This window comes from Varanus komodoensis, unplaced genomic scaffold, assembly GCF_004798865.1.
Source record: "Varanus komodoensis strain SLA01 unplaced genomic scaffold, ASM479886v1 scaffold1, whole genome shotgun sequence".
Classification (NCBI taxonomy): domain Eukaryota; kingdom Metazoa; phylum Chordata; class Lepidosauria; order Squamata; family Varanidae; genus Varanus; species Varanus komodoensis.
Genome location: NW_025335268.1, coordinates 11,220,741 through 11,236,567, shown reverse-complemented (window position 1 = coordinate 11,236,567; position 15,827 = coordinate 11,220,741). Strand labels below are relative to the sequence as shown.

The 15,827-nt window shown below is 44.4% G+C and overlaps 1 non-coding gene across 1 annotated transcript; it reads left to right on the top strand.

Annotated features, from left to right (window-relative positions):
- The first annotated feature begins 1,781 nt into the window (after positions 1 to 1,781).
- TRNASTOP-UCA lies at positions 1,782 to 1,868 on the top strand. Its single transcript has one exon. It is a non-coding gene; the product is annotated as a tRNA-Sec (tRNA).
- The last annotated feature ends 13,959 nt before the right edge of the window (positions 1,869 to 15,827 follow it).

Sequence of the window (15,827 nt, the reverse complement as noted above, 5' to 3'; positions counted from 1 at the left end):
CTCTTCATGTACAACCTAACTCCAAGAAGTAGGTGCAGGATAAACAGTTGCAGGATCTGTGTGGCCCCCCAGTTGTTGATGGATTGCAAGTCTCTTCAGCTTAGGCAACAGTAAAAGATGATGGGATTGTAGCCTAACCTTCTCTAGAGGACCACACATTCTCTAGCCCTGCTAAATAAAAAAGCATGGCAAAGCAGTTCCCCCCAAAATCAGACTGTGACTACTCGTAAAACACTGGCAGAGATCACCTCCCCCCCCACAAAACAAAATTCTGTTGACATCCGTTTAGTACAGTCCTATTTTTTTCCCTAGGAAATTTCTACCCCCCCCCCTTCTTTGGGGAGAAGGTGCTTTTAGCTCCAGCTGGTTAAATGTATCCATCTTTTATGATTGGATCCAGGCTTTTCCCTGAGATGACAAGAGATTTGGGGCTCCAGACGTAGCAAGCTGTTGCATAACACCATCTTTGATCAAGTTTCGGTATATGGTTGTTGCACTCTGTATGTGGCAGACATGCCTACATTTCCGCTTTTGGGGGAAGTGGGGCTGGCTGAGCCATTTGTGCTGGCCTCCCTCACCCTTATCTGGGGGGACCTCCCACAACCACATGTGGATTCAGAACATCCAAGTTCACCCTTCTACTTGCTCCCCTTTCTCCCATGGAGGAAATCTTCCCTGCAGCTGGCCTAGGATTCCTTTCCTCTCCATCCTGAAGATCCAGGAGAAAGCCTGTGCCAAAATGAACCAGAGACGCCTGTCAGACCTGCCCTGAAAGCATAACATGTTATGCCTGGCTAAGGAGGTGCTTTCCAAGATGCTGCTTGAACCTACAAGAACAGCCCACTTCTAGTTTAGCGTTGTCTGAGTCTCGGGACCTATGACCTGGGCCTGAATGAGCTTGCCTGAGCAAAGGCAGAGTGCATTTCCCACTGCCCCTTTCATTTGAGGCTTGGATCTGTGAGCCTGGCCTCGGATAATCTTGTATCTGAGCATATGCAGTGTACACTTCCCGTCTTTCCTCCACCACACACGCGCACAATTCTGGAGCCTGGCAAACGGGTACACTGAGATACATGGCATCTCTCCTGTCTCACACACACGTACACACATTATCTGAGCCTCGGAAGCTGCTCACTAGCCCTGCGTGATCTTCTTCTGAACAAATATATTTCTTTCCGCCCTTGACTGTCCTGGAACCTGTGTTCCTCCCTGGAAGATCTTGCCTCTGAGCAAATGCAGAGCACGCCACCCTCTCCAACCCCTGAATCCATGCAGATACATGTGACTAAGAAGGCAGAGAAGCTCTCTTCCCATGTCAGTGACTACAAGCCGCAGGCACTCCGCCGCCCCGCCGCTGCCAGCAGCGTCTCGCTTGAGGAGCTGCAAAACTTGCTTTACTCGAACACTTTCTCAAGCATCCGCTCAGCCCAACGAGTGCAGGAGAAGAGAGGCGCGGTCTCTTTAAAACTCTCGTCTTCTTCTGAATGACGAGGAAGGCGGTAAACCAATCAGCTTCAAGTCTATTTGCATATACCATTGTATGAGCGACAGAAACAAAAAGCAGGGATATTTAGGAGTATATCTCCAGCATAGATAAATAATTCATTGCATTGAGACACCTATAAGTAATATAATGTACAACTAAGTGATCTATGATGATTGATTCTGTCCTAAGCTTTCGGGCACAATATTATTTTCTTTTTTCCCTACAGTCCCACCATATCCTTACATATTGAAAGAGACGAATGGTTTATATAGCAGAAAAGATATTTGGTACCGTTGCCCGGATGATCCTCAGTGGTCTGGGGTGCAGGCTTCAAACCTGTAGCTGTTTAGCGACAGAGTGGTTCAATTCCACCTTTCGGGCGTTCAGTATAAACCTTTTAAAGCAATTCTCTGTTGTTGCAACAAAGACACTTTTATCAGATTTGAAATGCTAGTATAATCTTTCCTAAGCTGCAAGACGTTTATCTTCAATAGGATTTTTCCAACGATTAATAGGCAATAGAATGCAAACAAAGAAACATGACATGACAATAAATGCATGTTTAAAACAAACCAACAAAATGCTTCTCTTTCATGTTCTGGAATATTCTCACTTAACACAATAACACTACAAAGGAGCCACTTCAATTTCAAACTCTGCATGTAATGTCAAAGTATTCTCAAACTAAAAAGTTAGTGTTAAGGTTTCACAAGCAGCTGATCTATTTGTTTATATATTTAAAGAGTTTTTATCCAACCCCTCAACCAAAAAGTGGGGTTATAGCAAACAGCTTGATGAAAACGTCAACCGAGGGTGCAGCTGTTGTGAAAAATGCAAACTCCCTTTTAGATAGAAGGAATTGAAAACAAACTACAAAGATCATACCTTACACAAATCTTCAAGGCAACCACAATTGGAATACTGTGTACAGTTGTGGTCACTGCACTTCAAAAATGATACTGAAGAGTTGGGGGAAATGCACAAAGGTCAGCTAAAATGATTAGGGACTGGAGTAACTACCTTAACAGGAAATTTTTACAACACCTGGGATTGTTTAGCTTAGAAAAAAAGGCAAGTAAAGGGAGACGTGATAGTGGTGTGAGGAATTCTGCATGGGGTGGAGAAGGAGACACTTTTCTTCTTCTTCCATAATACTAGAATTTATTGTTGCTCCATGAAGTTGATCTGTGGAAGAGTCAGGTCAACTGAAAGGATTCTATCTTCTTTAGCTTTTATAAACTTCTTTAAACTAGGGAATTCACTGCCATGGGGTATAGTGATGGCCACAATTTGTGTCCCGTTATGTGCTTTCAAGTTGTCTCTGACTTATGATGACCCCATGAATGAACACCCTCCACACTGTCCTGTCTTTGACAGCCCTGCTCAGCTCTTCTAAAGCCAAGATTGTGCCTTCCTTTATGGAAGCAACCCATCTCATTCTTGGTCCCCCTCTTCTTCTACCTTGGACTTTCCCTACCATGACTGTCTTCTCCTGTCTTATGAAGTGCCCAAGTGCAGCAGCTTTAGTTTTATCATTTTTGCTTCCAGGGAAAGCTCTAGATTCATTTGATACAGGAACCACTTGTTTGTCTTTCTGTCCATCCAGGGTATTTGCAAACCTCTCTTCTAGCACATGCTTCCAACGCATCTGTTTTCTCCCAGTCAGCTTTCTTCACTGTCCAGCTTTCACACACATTCATTGTGATTGGATGATCGTTGGATGATCTTGGCCTTGCTCTCCAGTGAAATATCCTTACACTTGATTATCTTTTCTAGTTCCTTCATTGCTGCCCTTCCAAGTTTCAGTCTTCTTCTAATTTCTTGGTTGCAATCACCTTTTGCACTGATGATGGAGCCAAGGTATGCAAAATCTTTCACAACTACAAATTCTTCATTGTTCACAATATAGTTGTATAATTCTTCTCTCATCATTTTATTAAACGTTCAGTTGCAGTCCTGCTTCTGCACATTCTTCTTTCACTTTCATCAGCAGCCTGTTCAGGTCATTGCTGCTTTCTGCCAGTAGTTTAGTCTCATCTGCACATCTTAAATTAGTGATGTTTCTTCTGCCAATCTTCACTTCTCCTTCCTCTGATCCACTTTAAAAGGGGATTGGACAATTCATGGAGAATAAGATCAGCAGTGGCTACAGGTCCCGATGACGACATGGCACCTCCAGAATCTGAGGTAGCATGCCTATGTATACCTCTTGCTGAGAAACATTGCATTCACTGTTGCAATCATATCTTGCTTGCCGGCTTGGTGCCATTGGATTGTTGCAAATTAAGTTAGAAACCAATATGCATCCCGTGCACCCAATCTAGGATTAACCATGTCAGTTTAAGAGGTAGCTATTCATTTCATATATTTTAAAATGCACATGGCCTGGTAAGATCAGTGCTATTATGTTTATAAAGTGGATTTTAAGACAGACTTTCTGGATAAAATAACCTCCTAATATGGTTACTGTTATTATGGAAAGTGTCTTTGCTGCATTCTGAAAGGAAATATCTACTATTACCTTGTCTAGAATTCTGCATTTATGACTAAACTGGGCCATACAAGGCTCTGTTTTTGAAATCTCTGGTGCCCTCATGTCACACAGAATCTTTTTGTACATTTGTCTGAATTCCTACAGTGCAACTGGGAACACAATGAATTCCAGATTGCTATTTAATTTGTACAATCCCATCTGTTTCTGCAAATCAGCATGTCTGGGGTCACAGCCTATAATGAACTTTCTGAATCCAAAAGCACCATGACAGTCATTAAACACTGAACAAATACCAAGTTTGGTGATGGGGTTTCATTGTCTCCAGAGGTAGCTCTGGAGAGAAGGCCTTTGTTCAACAAGTTGGCGATGGAGAACAGCTAATCTTGATGTCAGTTTCATAAAAGGGTATAATGAGTCCTTTTTAATGTGCGGTTAGAAAATGAGCATGCCGTTTCTGTCTGTCTGGTGTTTTTAGCCAAAAAAGCATTTTGTGAGGCAATCAGATTCTTAAGCTCTATTCAGCTACTCCTGCCCCATAAAAACACATAAATAGGGAATGTTTATTACACTGCATTACCATTACATTGTATTTCTATTCTGCCTTTCTTTCTCTTGCAAGGAATCCAAGGAGGGTAACAAGTTCCTCCTCCTCAGCATTTGATCCTCGCAGCAACAGCCCTAGGAGGTAGGTGAGGTTGAAAGGCACTGACTGGTCCCAGTGGGCTCCATGGCTGAGTGGGGACCAGAACCCAGCCTTCCTGATTCCCTGTCCGGGACTCTTGACTACTATCCTACATCAGCTCTGCCAGTAGTCCAAAGTGTGTGCTTTGCACTGAGCTAAGTTTGAACTGTACAGCAAGTTGACTAGCCAGATCGTGATTTGTTCTCCATGCTGCTGAAGCTTCTCTGCAGAGCATCCTTTCCTATTTACCTTTGGGTAAGAAAATCAAATGTCATTGCTTGCAGTTTGGGCCTGGATGAGGACCAGCGCATGGGCAGCTGCCTGAAGTAGGCAGAAAGCCAAGCCCAGGGCACTGGTGGGAGGTGGGGCTCCATAGGGCCAAAGGCTGGCAGTGTGCCCAACAGTCCAAGATCAGAAACTAGGCAGTAGGCAGCCTGGTATAGTCTGAGAGAGCACAAAGCCCAGAAACACTCTAGGGCCATATACCAGGGAAGCAGTCACATAATCGGGGGTCAGGGTTGAGTGGGGAGGCCACAGGAACAGACAGGAGGGAGCTGGACCTCCATAGGAGCCAGGCAGCAACAGGTGGAGCAAGGTCAGGAGACAGGCAAGGCACAGAGCCGCAGGACCACAAAAGTTGTGGGGACACCTTCTGTTGTGTGGCAAAGAGCAGCAGTGCAGAGAGGGCTTTTTGCTGGTCTCCAGGGCCTCCAGCTGCACGGCATCATCGCCTCTCAACCGTGCCCTGAAGTGCCTGTGATGGTGGTCCTGGTTCTGCAACCACTTGCCAGGCCCGTCCATGAAAATTCTTGCAAGCCAAGTTTTCCGAGGAGCAGGCTCTTCTTCGGCTTTGTGCATTTAAGCAGTTGTAGAGGGAGACACCAGATGTGGAAGCCTCAGCTATTTCTCAGAGGACGCAGGCAGGATAGCCTTCTTTTAATTTGTGACACACTGAGGATAGTTGCAAAGTTGAGTCTTCATTTGTACAAAACCTTGCAAGTATTAACCAAGTACTGCTTTTGGGACCAATTCTCAAGCAGCTATATGTGCACTGAGCATAATATGGGCACTTATTCCACACACAAGTAGTAGCATAGTGGGTTGTGTTATGCTTTGTTGCACAGGCAAGAGCACTGCTTTGTATAATGCAAATGTCTCTACAAGAAGTGGACTTAAATATTTACAGATTACATGGAGGCCCCGCTCAAAAAACATTAACTTCCACTTGGGAAAGAGTTGGTAGACTTATATATGAATTGATTGATTTCATGGCTACATTGCCTTACTATAAAACCATGGCAGTGAAGGGGGCTTACAGAATTCAATAAAATGCCATAAAAACGTAACAATTACAGCAAAAATATTGGTAAAAAGCAGTAGACAACTCAGCCAACTTACTCACAGGTTGAAGCCCTTCTTAAATTAAGTACTATTTGATTGCCAGAGGAAAGATATTAAGAGGGAGCAAATTATCCTAGCCAATGGACCCTTGAGCTCTCTCTGCAGCAGGAAACATTTCCTGTCTGGGCTGAGATTGCCGGAGCAACAAGGACTTCCTCATTGGATGTGTTTTTCCTTGTTCCTTGGCTTCTGCCTCATCTTTGATAGCTATTCCCATTATGACAAAGTGATCTTCTGGATGTGAGCAGAATTTTTTCATTTTCACTCATGCTGTTGTGGGCTGATCGTGATGGATTAATCAACATTTGCTTCCTGATCGAGCCAAAAAGGGAAGGGGGCTGCCACATGCTGCCTGGGCTCACATCATCTGGGAAATTAAAAAAGGGCACAGGACTTCTCTTCCCTGCCCTGGGAGGGCCCTGGGGGTGCTAGCTGGGTCCTGCTTCATTTTCATACTCAGCCATGCTGTGTGTGGGTTGCTCCAATAAATTTGCCAAATGGCCAAAGCCACTTTTTGAAAATGTGAGCTGCAGTTTGAGAGAGAAGTGAAGGACCAGGAAGATGGAGGGCATGCGGTTCTGTTGGTTTCCATCAGGGGTAGACAACCAGGGCTCCTCCAGATGCTTTGGACTACAACTCCCATAATCTCTGTCTACTGGCTATGCTGGTTGGGGTTTATCAGAGGTGTACCAGGTTACCTAGCATTCATGTAAATGAGGGATATCGGGGAACAGCTTGTTGCAAAACACACACCTTTGAATTAGTTTCACAAAGTATGATCACATCCCACTTTCAAGAAAAGTTAAGAATTTCACTCGGAGTGTGTGATTTAGTGTAATTTGCATGTGTGTGTAACAAATGCAATTCTGTTCAAACGCAGTGCCTGACCCATCCCCATGCTTCAACTTTTCCACACTTGGTTATGTTCCAATCAGCAACTGAAATGGATCTATTTGGTGTTGCTGTTATTGAATTGACACATGATACTCACCACAGTGAAGAGGCAAAATATTTCAGTGTGGCAGAAAAGGGAAACATACACAAAACGACATTTGTTGGTTGATGAAGTATTCACCACCTTTGCTAGAACATACCTAAATAAGCCCTGGCGCAACGCACTTCCTCCAGGAGTCAAGTAGCTCAATGGAGGCCGCCTGTGTGCAGCTCCAGGGCCACATGAGCTCAGATTAAATACACCTGCTTTGGGAAGGCCCTGGAGTTTGTTCAAGAGCCTTGCTAAACAAACAGCAGCACGAAGGTCAAGGAGCTATCAAAACAATGTCAGGATCAATTGTGCAGAAGCACCAATCAGAGTTGTGTTATATATAACAAGATCCCCCAGACTACAATATGAACATCTCCTTCTTTGCAGTCATCTGTTTGAACAGCTGCCAGGTTCCAGTCGAAGGCTAAGATAATGTTTCCTCCAACTATCAAAGTCATATGGATGCCACTTAGATATATGGAGTGTTTGTATTACATATAGATTTGAAATGGAAATGCTAATTCTCCCCTGCCCCCAGCCTTGTGCTTTTCCTTTTTTTCCTTTTCTCTAGATCAAGAGAGATGTTGCTGATTACTGCATACAGTATTAATACATTTCATGATATGAATTCCCCCTTTTGTTTGTCTGTTGTCACTTTTATCTTGCAAATAAAAGGGCGGGGGGAGCAGTTCCAAGTAAAAACCATCCAAAGAGTGACCCGGGACCTGGAAATTGCTCTGGAAGATACAGCACTTGGGCAGCGGACTGAGGAGGTACTAAAGTCACATGAATGGAACCTTCTCCACTATGGTGAGTTGTACTATGTTGCTATTCAATTGGTAGTAATCATTTCTAAATTTGTATTTTTACATATAACTAGTGTGTGCAAATTCTATGTAAACGTTTGCCCATTTTTCTCTCTCTCTCTTTCTTTGGGACATGTAAATGGCCACCCCATATAATGTACTCTTACTGAAGAACAGGAGTAAGAAAACTACTGAAAGAGAGTATTTGTTTGCTGCATTTGTGTGTTGCACCTACAGCTGTAAGGCTCTCTGTGCGCTTTAGCGTATAATTAGGATGATGATTCTTGTAGGTATAGCACAGGTTTATGCTGCTTTAAGGACCACATAGCCTCCTGGCTGGGAATGAAGAATAAAGCAGCCGCTTCCCTGCTACCAGCTGAGTACAGAACCAAATCAGGTGCGCAGTGCAGTGTGTAACATTAAGAGGCCCCATTGTGTCTTATTTTGCATAGTTTTGAACTCTGCTGTGAAAATCAGTAGTCCATGTGAATTTTAGATTAAAACCAGTGCAGTTTTGTATTTTGTATGTAAAACATGAACATTGCTTCTGAATTGTCTATGATTCTGTTTGCTTTTAGCTTGCAATTATTCTAGTATTCAGCCGTGAAACTTGTTAATGTATGAGGAACTAGCCCTTAAATTAAAAGAAATCAATAAAAAGTGATTGAATCACCTAAAATATGATTGAAATGCAGTAAACAGACTATTTAATCCCCAGCCAAGGAAATTACTGGCTTTGATTTATTTATTCTTTGATAGGAAGAAGTTAGCTCATGTTGCTGTCCAAATGAATGTGGTGTGGGGGATGTGTTTGCACTTTAGGACTGTTGTGCCCGGGTGACATCACCTTGCATGCATGGGTGACTAGAGGCTGACTCAGGGAGTGTGTGTTTGTGGGGGAGTCAACTTGATTGTGTCACTGAACTGTGCACATGATACGTGCATTTGTGCAAGGCAGGGTGCCCTTCATTTATGGTCTTGGCAAGGGCTGAATCTAACCATTCTGGATTGCAGAGGTCAATGAAAATCATTTTCATTTGGCTGGGCTGATGAGTAGGTGAGACTCCAAATGAAAACTGTTGTATCAAGTCATGCCTGTGTATCATCCCATGCCAGGGATGGGAACCACTGTGAACTACTGTGTCTATTAATGACTCCTTTTGTTTTCATCTGAGCTCAGGACGGTCACTGTCGATCTCGTGCAGCAGAGGGCTTCTGGCTGGCCATCACTTTGCACTGGATTTGCTGAAATTCACAGGGGATAGTAGATGGAGTTGTGTGTGCAAAATCTTCAATATTTTCATTCATATGAAAATGAAAGCAAATCAAGCCTTTGGAGCAATAGTACCTTTTGTCAGATGTTTTAGTGACCCAGAATAGAATCTATTCTGTTCGTAGCAGCTTAATCATGGAGGGTGGCTATCCAAGCATTTCAATGCAATTTTGAATGTTTATCTGGAAGTAAGGGCCACTAAACACATTTGGGCTTACTTCCAGAGGATTGCTCTAAAGGTAACTGTTTAATTTGGCTATCTTTCTTTCTAAGGTCAGGAGATCCATCAAAACCTAAAAACAGCAATATTGAATATAATCGATGTACATGATCTACTGAAACCAGCTAGGATTCTTCTGTTTTCATGGGAGCTTCTCCTGAAATGCCAGTTGTAACTACAGAATGAGCCACTGGGAAGGGGGGAAACTGGAAGGGAGGCATCTCCTGCCTTCCCATTGCCCAGTGGAGCCAGTGCTCAGTTGAGAGCCAGCTCCACTGGGTGAGGTGGGGACACAAGCACCCGGCAGTGCCTTAGAAGGTGAGCGCCAGGCAGATGATGTCCCGCACCCTGGCCCGGAGGGAAAGAGCCTCCCCTTCTCCTTGCCTGCCAGTGCAAAAGCTGGCCAGTGTGGAGGAGGCGGCGGCAAGTGATGCTGGTGCCAGTCCCATCCCACCTTCCCAAGCACCATTTGGGAAGGGGTGCCAGGCAGACCCCAACTTGCTGTCCCACCGCTGGCTGGTGTTGTGCCAGATTAGCCAAGGGCAGGGCTGAAAGTGGAGGCAGTGCATTCACTGGGAAGGCTCAGGCCATGTTTCGGCTCCCAGCAAACCCAACCAGCATGGTCAGGAATGCTGGAAATTGTAGCCTATCACCACCACCCCCCTTAAGGAAGGAGGCCTGAATGGACGGGAGAGCTCCACGGATCCCTTGGATATGCTGGACCATATAGAGAATCATGGAGGTGGAGAGGGCCTTATATTTATATATATTGCGATTTATATCCTGCCTTTTTCCTACAAAGGGCTCAAGGCAGCTTACATCATGTCTCCTCCTGCATCTTATCCCCACAACAACAACCCTGTGAGGTAGGTTGGGCTGAGAGTCTGTAACTGGCCCAGAGTCACCCAGTTGGCTCCATGGCCGAGTGGGGACTAGAACCCAGATCGCCCGAGTCCCAGTCCCGTGCTCTTAACCACTACGCCACACTGGCTGTCTCTTCTAGGCCACTTAGTCCAATCCCCCCTCCCCCCGGTGAAATCCAGAAATCAAGCATCCCCATAAGGCACTTAGTGAGACTCAGCTTGAGGACCCCAGCAAGGGCAAGCCCAACCTTTGCTCCATGCTATTGCTTTTCTCATCAAATGGCTCTCACCATCAACATATTTCCTAATGTTCAACTTCAGCTGAAATCTAAGAACCTGTAACTTAAACCCATCAGTTCTACCTCTGCCTGTCTTGCTAAGGTAGTAGAGAACAAGTTGTTCAAATCTGGCATTTGAAAAAAGTGATCATGCCCCCCTTTAGTTTTCTACATCCTAAACATGCCCAGTCCCTTCAACCTTTCCTCATAGGTTTGTTTTCCATTACCATTGACCATGTTTGGTGCCCTGAACCTCCATTTCAGTTTGTTTACATCCCCCCCCCTTAAGCTGCAATGTCCAAAACTGGACAAAGTGCTCCAGATGTGGTTGGACTAGTGCGAAATAAATTGGAGCTGTTACTTCTCATGAAAGGGAAATCCTGGTCCTTTTAATGTAGCCTCATTTTGCAGACTCGCCACACCATTGACTCGTGTTCAACTTGTGATTGACTACAGTCTTCAGATCCCTTCCAGGTTTCCTCCATAATACCAAATATTATATGATGGTGTTATCTGATAGAGCTTTAGAAAACAAAACAAAACTGTACATCTGTAAAATTATGTCCCGGGGGCTACAGTACATGGACATAATATCTGAATGTTAGGTTTTAAATAAACATAAATGGGACAAAGGCAAGCATTTTAAAGTACTAGCAAGACCTAGAACATTTGCTTCATGCTAAAGCTCTTCCACAGAACCTGTATTTATTTATGCAGTTAATTATTTTAATTCATACATTCTGATCTGTATAAGCCACTTTTCAGAGCTGAGCCCTCAAGAAGTGACATACACAAAATGAAAGAAACATGGGTAGATTAGGCATAGTGGATAAGTACAATGAACACAGCAAATAGGTATATAAGAGAATTGCATTAGATTACACAGCCATTAATTCTCTTAAGAGGATGCAGTTATAAGAGACATTTCTGGGGTCTTCTTGAAGGCCAAGCAAATGTTAGCCAGAAAAAAGGTCCCCAGTGAGAAGCTCCTGTCTCTTGCTCTTGCCATGTTAGCTGATAATATCAGCAGTCACGAAAGCAGGATTTTCAGTGTAGGTCTCTGATTCTAGGCAGGGCCATACAGATGAAGGTGCTCCTGAAGGTAACTCACTCGAAGCCATTCAGGGCCTTGATGGTTAATGCCAGCTCTTTGAACAGAGCCTGGGAATGCATTGATGACTGGCAGCACAGTAATGCTGCATGTTTTCTGGTCCTCATCAGCAACCTGGTGTTCCCAACTTTCACTACTTCAACAAAATCTCTTCAGCAGGAGTTCCATGTAAAGAGCACTGCAGTAGTCCAGTTGGAGTAACTGTGGCCAAGACACACTCACAGGTAAATACAGCGCTAAGCTGGCAGAAGATGCTCCTAGCCACTGTCTTGACCTGTGTGTCTGTAGACCAAGATGAGTCCAAGAGCAACCCCAAGCTGGGTATCAGCTTCTTGTTCCAAAGCAGAAGGCATTTCATTTAGAACTGGATTAATGCCTCCATCCTTAGCAGCAAAATCCCAACCCACAGCACCATCATCTTAGCCAGACTGAGCTTCAGCTCACTCTCCCTCATCCATCCTCTGATTCAGAGAGGGAAGAACCAGGATGCAGTAGCTATTTCCAGGGTTAGAAACCTGATTTCCAGTAGGGGGCTCCAATGCTGCAGAAATAAGATTGATGGAAGGGCCAAGCTGGCAAACCCAGCAGGGAAGAATGTAGGACACTTTCTGAAGTGGTGGGGGATGCTAATTAATGAGTACATGTGTAGCTAAGGAAAGTCACGGCATCCCACTCAAAACATTGACCTTGATCCCCTTTGGTTGCATATCATTGAGTAGGAGATGTGGGGGCTGTCCTTTGCATGCACCCCAGGAGAAAGTCCACATGTGGGCTGAGCTTCACTCAGCTGCCAGCCCTAAGCAAAGTGTTGTTTTTCTTTTCTTCTCATTTTCAAGGAGCACTTAGCCAGATGGTCTGAGGATATTTTTTTAATGCATTGTGCGTTGGTTGGATGTGTGTTTGGAGGAACTGCCAGCTTCACAAAAAAGGAAGAAGGAGCCAAAAGAAAGCACCATTTGGTCTGTCTGTGCCTGGTATCTGGCCAGAGCTAAGATAATGTTCTAAGGAAGAATCTTAGAAGTAAAATTTTGGTCCTCATGAAGCTTTCCTAAGAATATGTAAAATGCCTTCCTGGATCAGCCCTGATGGCCTTCAGCTCCAGCAGCTTGTTTCCTACAGAGGTCAGCCACAGGTGCTTCCAGAAGCTCCTAAGGTAGCGTGGGAAAGCCACAGCTTCTACACTGTGCGTGGGAAACAGACTTTTCATGCTTAGAGTGGACTCTCTAAAATCAATGGGCAATGTTAATAGTCTTATTGATTTCAAGGGGCCTAGTCTAGCTCTGGCCCTTTGTCTTCAGCCTCTGCTATTCAAAGTTGCACTGCTTCTGTATCTCACTGTGTCTCCTATTGATCAAAAGTGAGTGAATCAAATACTTTAAAAACATACTCTAAACTTCTGGCCATGTCTATATCTTGTGCAAGTAAGGATGCAGCCCTAGGCACGGTCAGACAGAAAAGACCTAGATTTTCTTCTGGCTCTACATGCATAGGGTTGTACCCTAAATTCCATGTGTATTAAACTACTTTTTGTCCCTCCAGAATCTATTGCAAATCAGCCTCACTGGTAACTCCACATTCTAGTATAATGGTGGAGGAAGATAAATGTCTTATCCTTGGTCCTTTTGTGTATCCTATCCTAACACCACTGAATAGGCAGCTCTCTAAATTATGTGCCCCTGTTAAAATCTGATGAACAAGATATATCCATATCCCTTGTTGGTATGTCTTATACTGATCTGAAGAGTTCCTCTCTAGAGATGAAAGAGCTCACTCTGCAGTCTCTATTCTTTCTTTGGGCTCTTTGACAAGATTATAATCTCTTGCATGAACCTTAAAATAAAGACAGTGTTTCTCCTTCTGTTCCTGTTCATATAGCTGTATCCATGGGTGAGTCTGCATTTAAAGCTGCACTGCCTCTATATCTCACTGTGTCTCCTATTGATCAGAATGTGTGACTCAAATACTTCAAAAATAAACTTCTGGCCATGTTTATATCTTGTGCAAGCAAGGATGCAGCCTTATGCATGTGCAAACAGACAAGGCCTAGATCTTCTCCTGTCCCACCCTGAACAGGACTTCTCATGCAAGGGTGAGAAAAACTACACTTTAGCAAGGTCTGTAGTTCTCTGGAAGCCTAGCCTGGGCTGCAACTTCATTACCATGACGGGGTGGGAAGAAATGAAACTAAATTGTAGAATGTACTTGGGGAAGTGGAAATGTGTTCCCCGTATCTCTGTTCTTACCAGTTGTCCAGGACATGTGATATTTACTGGAACCACTCAGAAGCAGCACTGGCTGGTGCCAAGTTGCCGGCCCAGTCTCTTCTCTGGAGCCGAGAGAATATTCTTGTGCAGTTAAACCAGACAGTGTAGTGGCAGGGAAATGTGCAGAAGCGCAGCCCTGGGACTTTCTCCCCAGAACAGGAGTGGTGGACTCATCATCCAGAGTGCCCATGTAATTGGTAGGCCCTGCTTGCTGTGGCAATGCATGAAGTGCTAACAATTGTATGCAACAGGTTAGCACAGGTTGTCAGACAGTGGGGAACATGATTACACAGAAGTGGGATACTTTTTTCCTTTTCTGTGATGGCTTGCTGCCTCACATTAGCAGTTTAAGTGGCAGCATTTATCTACCCAAGTGTTGTGAGCCACCTAATTAGCATAATGACCCTTGCCAGGTTGACATGTCATGACATCCATACGGGGAGGGGGGGGAATGCTGGCTGGGATGGTTTACAAGCCACCATGAAAGCCATGACCTGTTCAGAGGTTCCTGGGTAGCTCGTAAATCAGCCCAGCCACCCAAGGACTAGATTCAGACATTGTAACAACTCACATCCAATGAAAATAATTATGCCAAGTAGGAAGCTTGCAACCAGCACTCATGGGGAAGGAAAATAAACCAGTAGAACTCATTTTCCTCCCATAATTGCATGAACCCACTCTGTTTTACAAGTTGAACCTTTGCAAGTAGGAGTAAGCACCACTGAGTTTAATGATGCTTACTCTCACGTAACTATGCAACAGGATTGCAGCCATGCCAGAACATTAATTATGAGATTGTATTAGTTGTTTGTTTGCTTTTGGGGATGTCTTTGTTTGCATGATTGCTAGGAGTGTGCTATCTCCATTAAATAGACATAATAGGGAAAAGTTACTCGCTGGGATGCTCCTATCAAGGCTGTGATAAGCTTCTACACTTTTAAATGTACTGCTACCCTGTGGACACCTGGATTGTGATCTGAGTGCCAACCCCCTGACCCACAATCCCTTGCAACTGCCATGGAAAGCGCCACACCAGCAGCTTCCCAAGGGAATGGCTCAGTGGGTGGCAAAGAGAAGGGAGATGAGAAGCCAGGATATGAGAAATCCTGCCACCTTTCAGCCCAGCCCCTGTCAGCATGGTCTAGATGCGCAAAAACTTCCCAGAAAACTTCTTGAAAGGAGGATGGGGAGGCAAGGATTGCCTTCATCAGTCCTCCTGTCTTGTTGGGAGTTGCCTGGCAGAGCATCGAATACTCTGAAACCACTGAGATTGGAAGCGTCCTTCTAAGGGGGAGCCAACCTATAGGATTTCGCTCTCAGGGAAGCTAAAGCTGTTTTTCCAAACAGCCATGGCATTTCTAATTTGGCACAGGCTGGCCCATTAGAATTTTACAAACTCAAACATTGGTAGCAAAATGATACAAAATCTCAAGATTTGTAAACTGGAAGTCAGGTTAGAAAAAAGTGCCAAAGCAGAAGGCACTTGCAAACATGGTAGAAAAGCCCCAGTTTGGGCCACAGTTTAATTCTAGAAATGCAGCCCATGTCATTTTGCGATAAAAAATGTAAACTTTTCCTTCAAGATGTAAGATACAGCATGTTTGATCTAAGGATGTGATATGTGTGTGGGGAAAAGCCAATGTTAAAAGTTTGCTCTGTCCCCTTCCAAATATGTTTGAGCCCTGAGCATATCTCCACAGGAAAGTCCAATTCGCTCTGCAAATCGGTTCCCCATTTTTCTCAGCAAAGATGCCCAAGAGAAGAGCATAGAGTGATGTTCTCTTGACTGGTTCTCTCCAGATGCAGATGATGGAATCACTACAGCTTCCATCAGCACAGCTATCATGCACAGCGGCTTGCTTGAGTAATGTCAGAGAGGAGATGCTGCACTTTTTGGGTTGTGGAGCATCTGTGGGTATCTGAGAGAGAAGCCGAGAGAGAGTGAGAGAGAGCGCGGGTTAGCT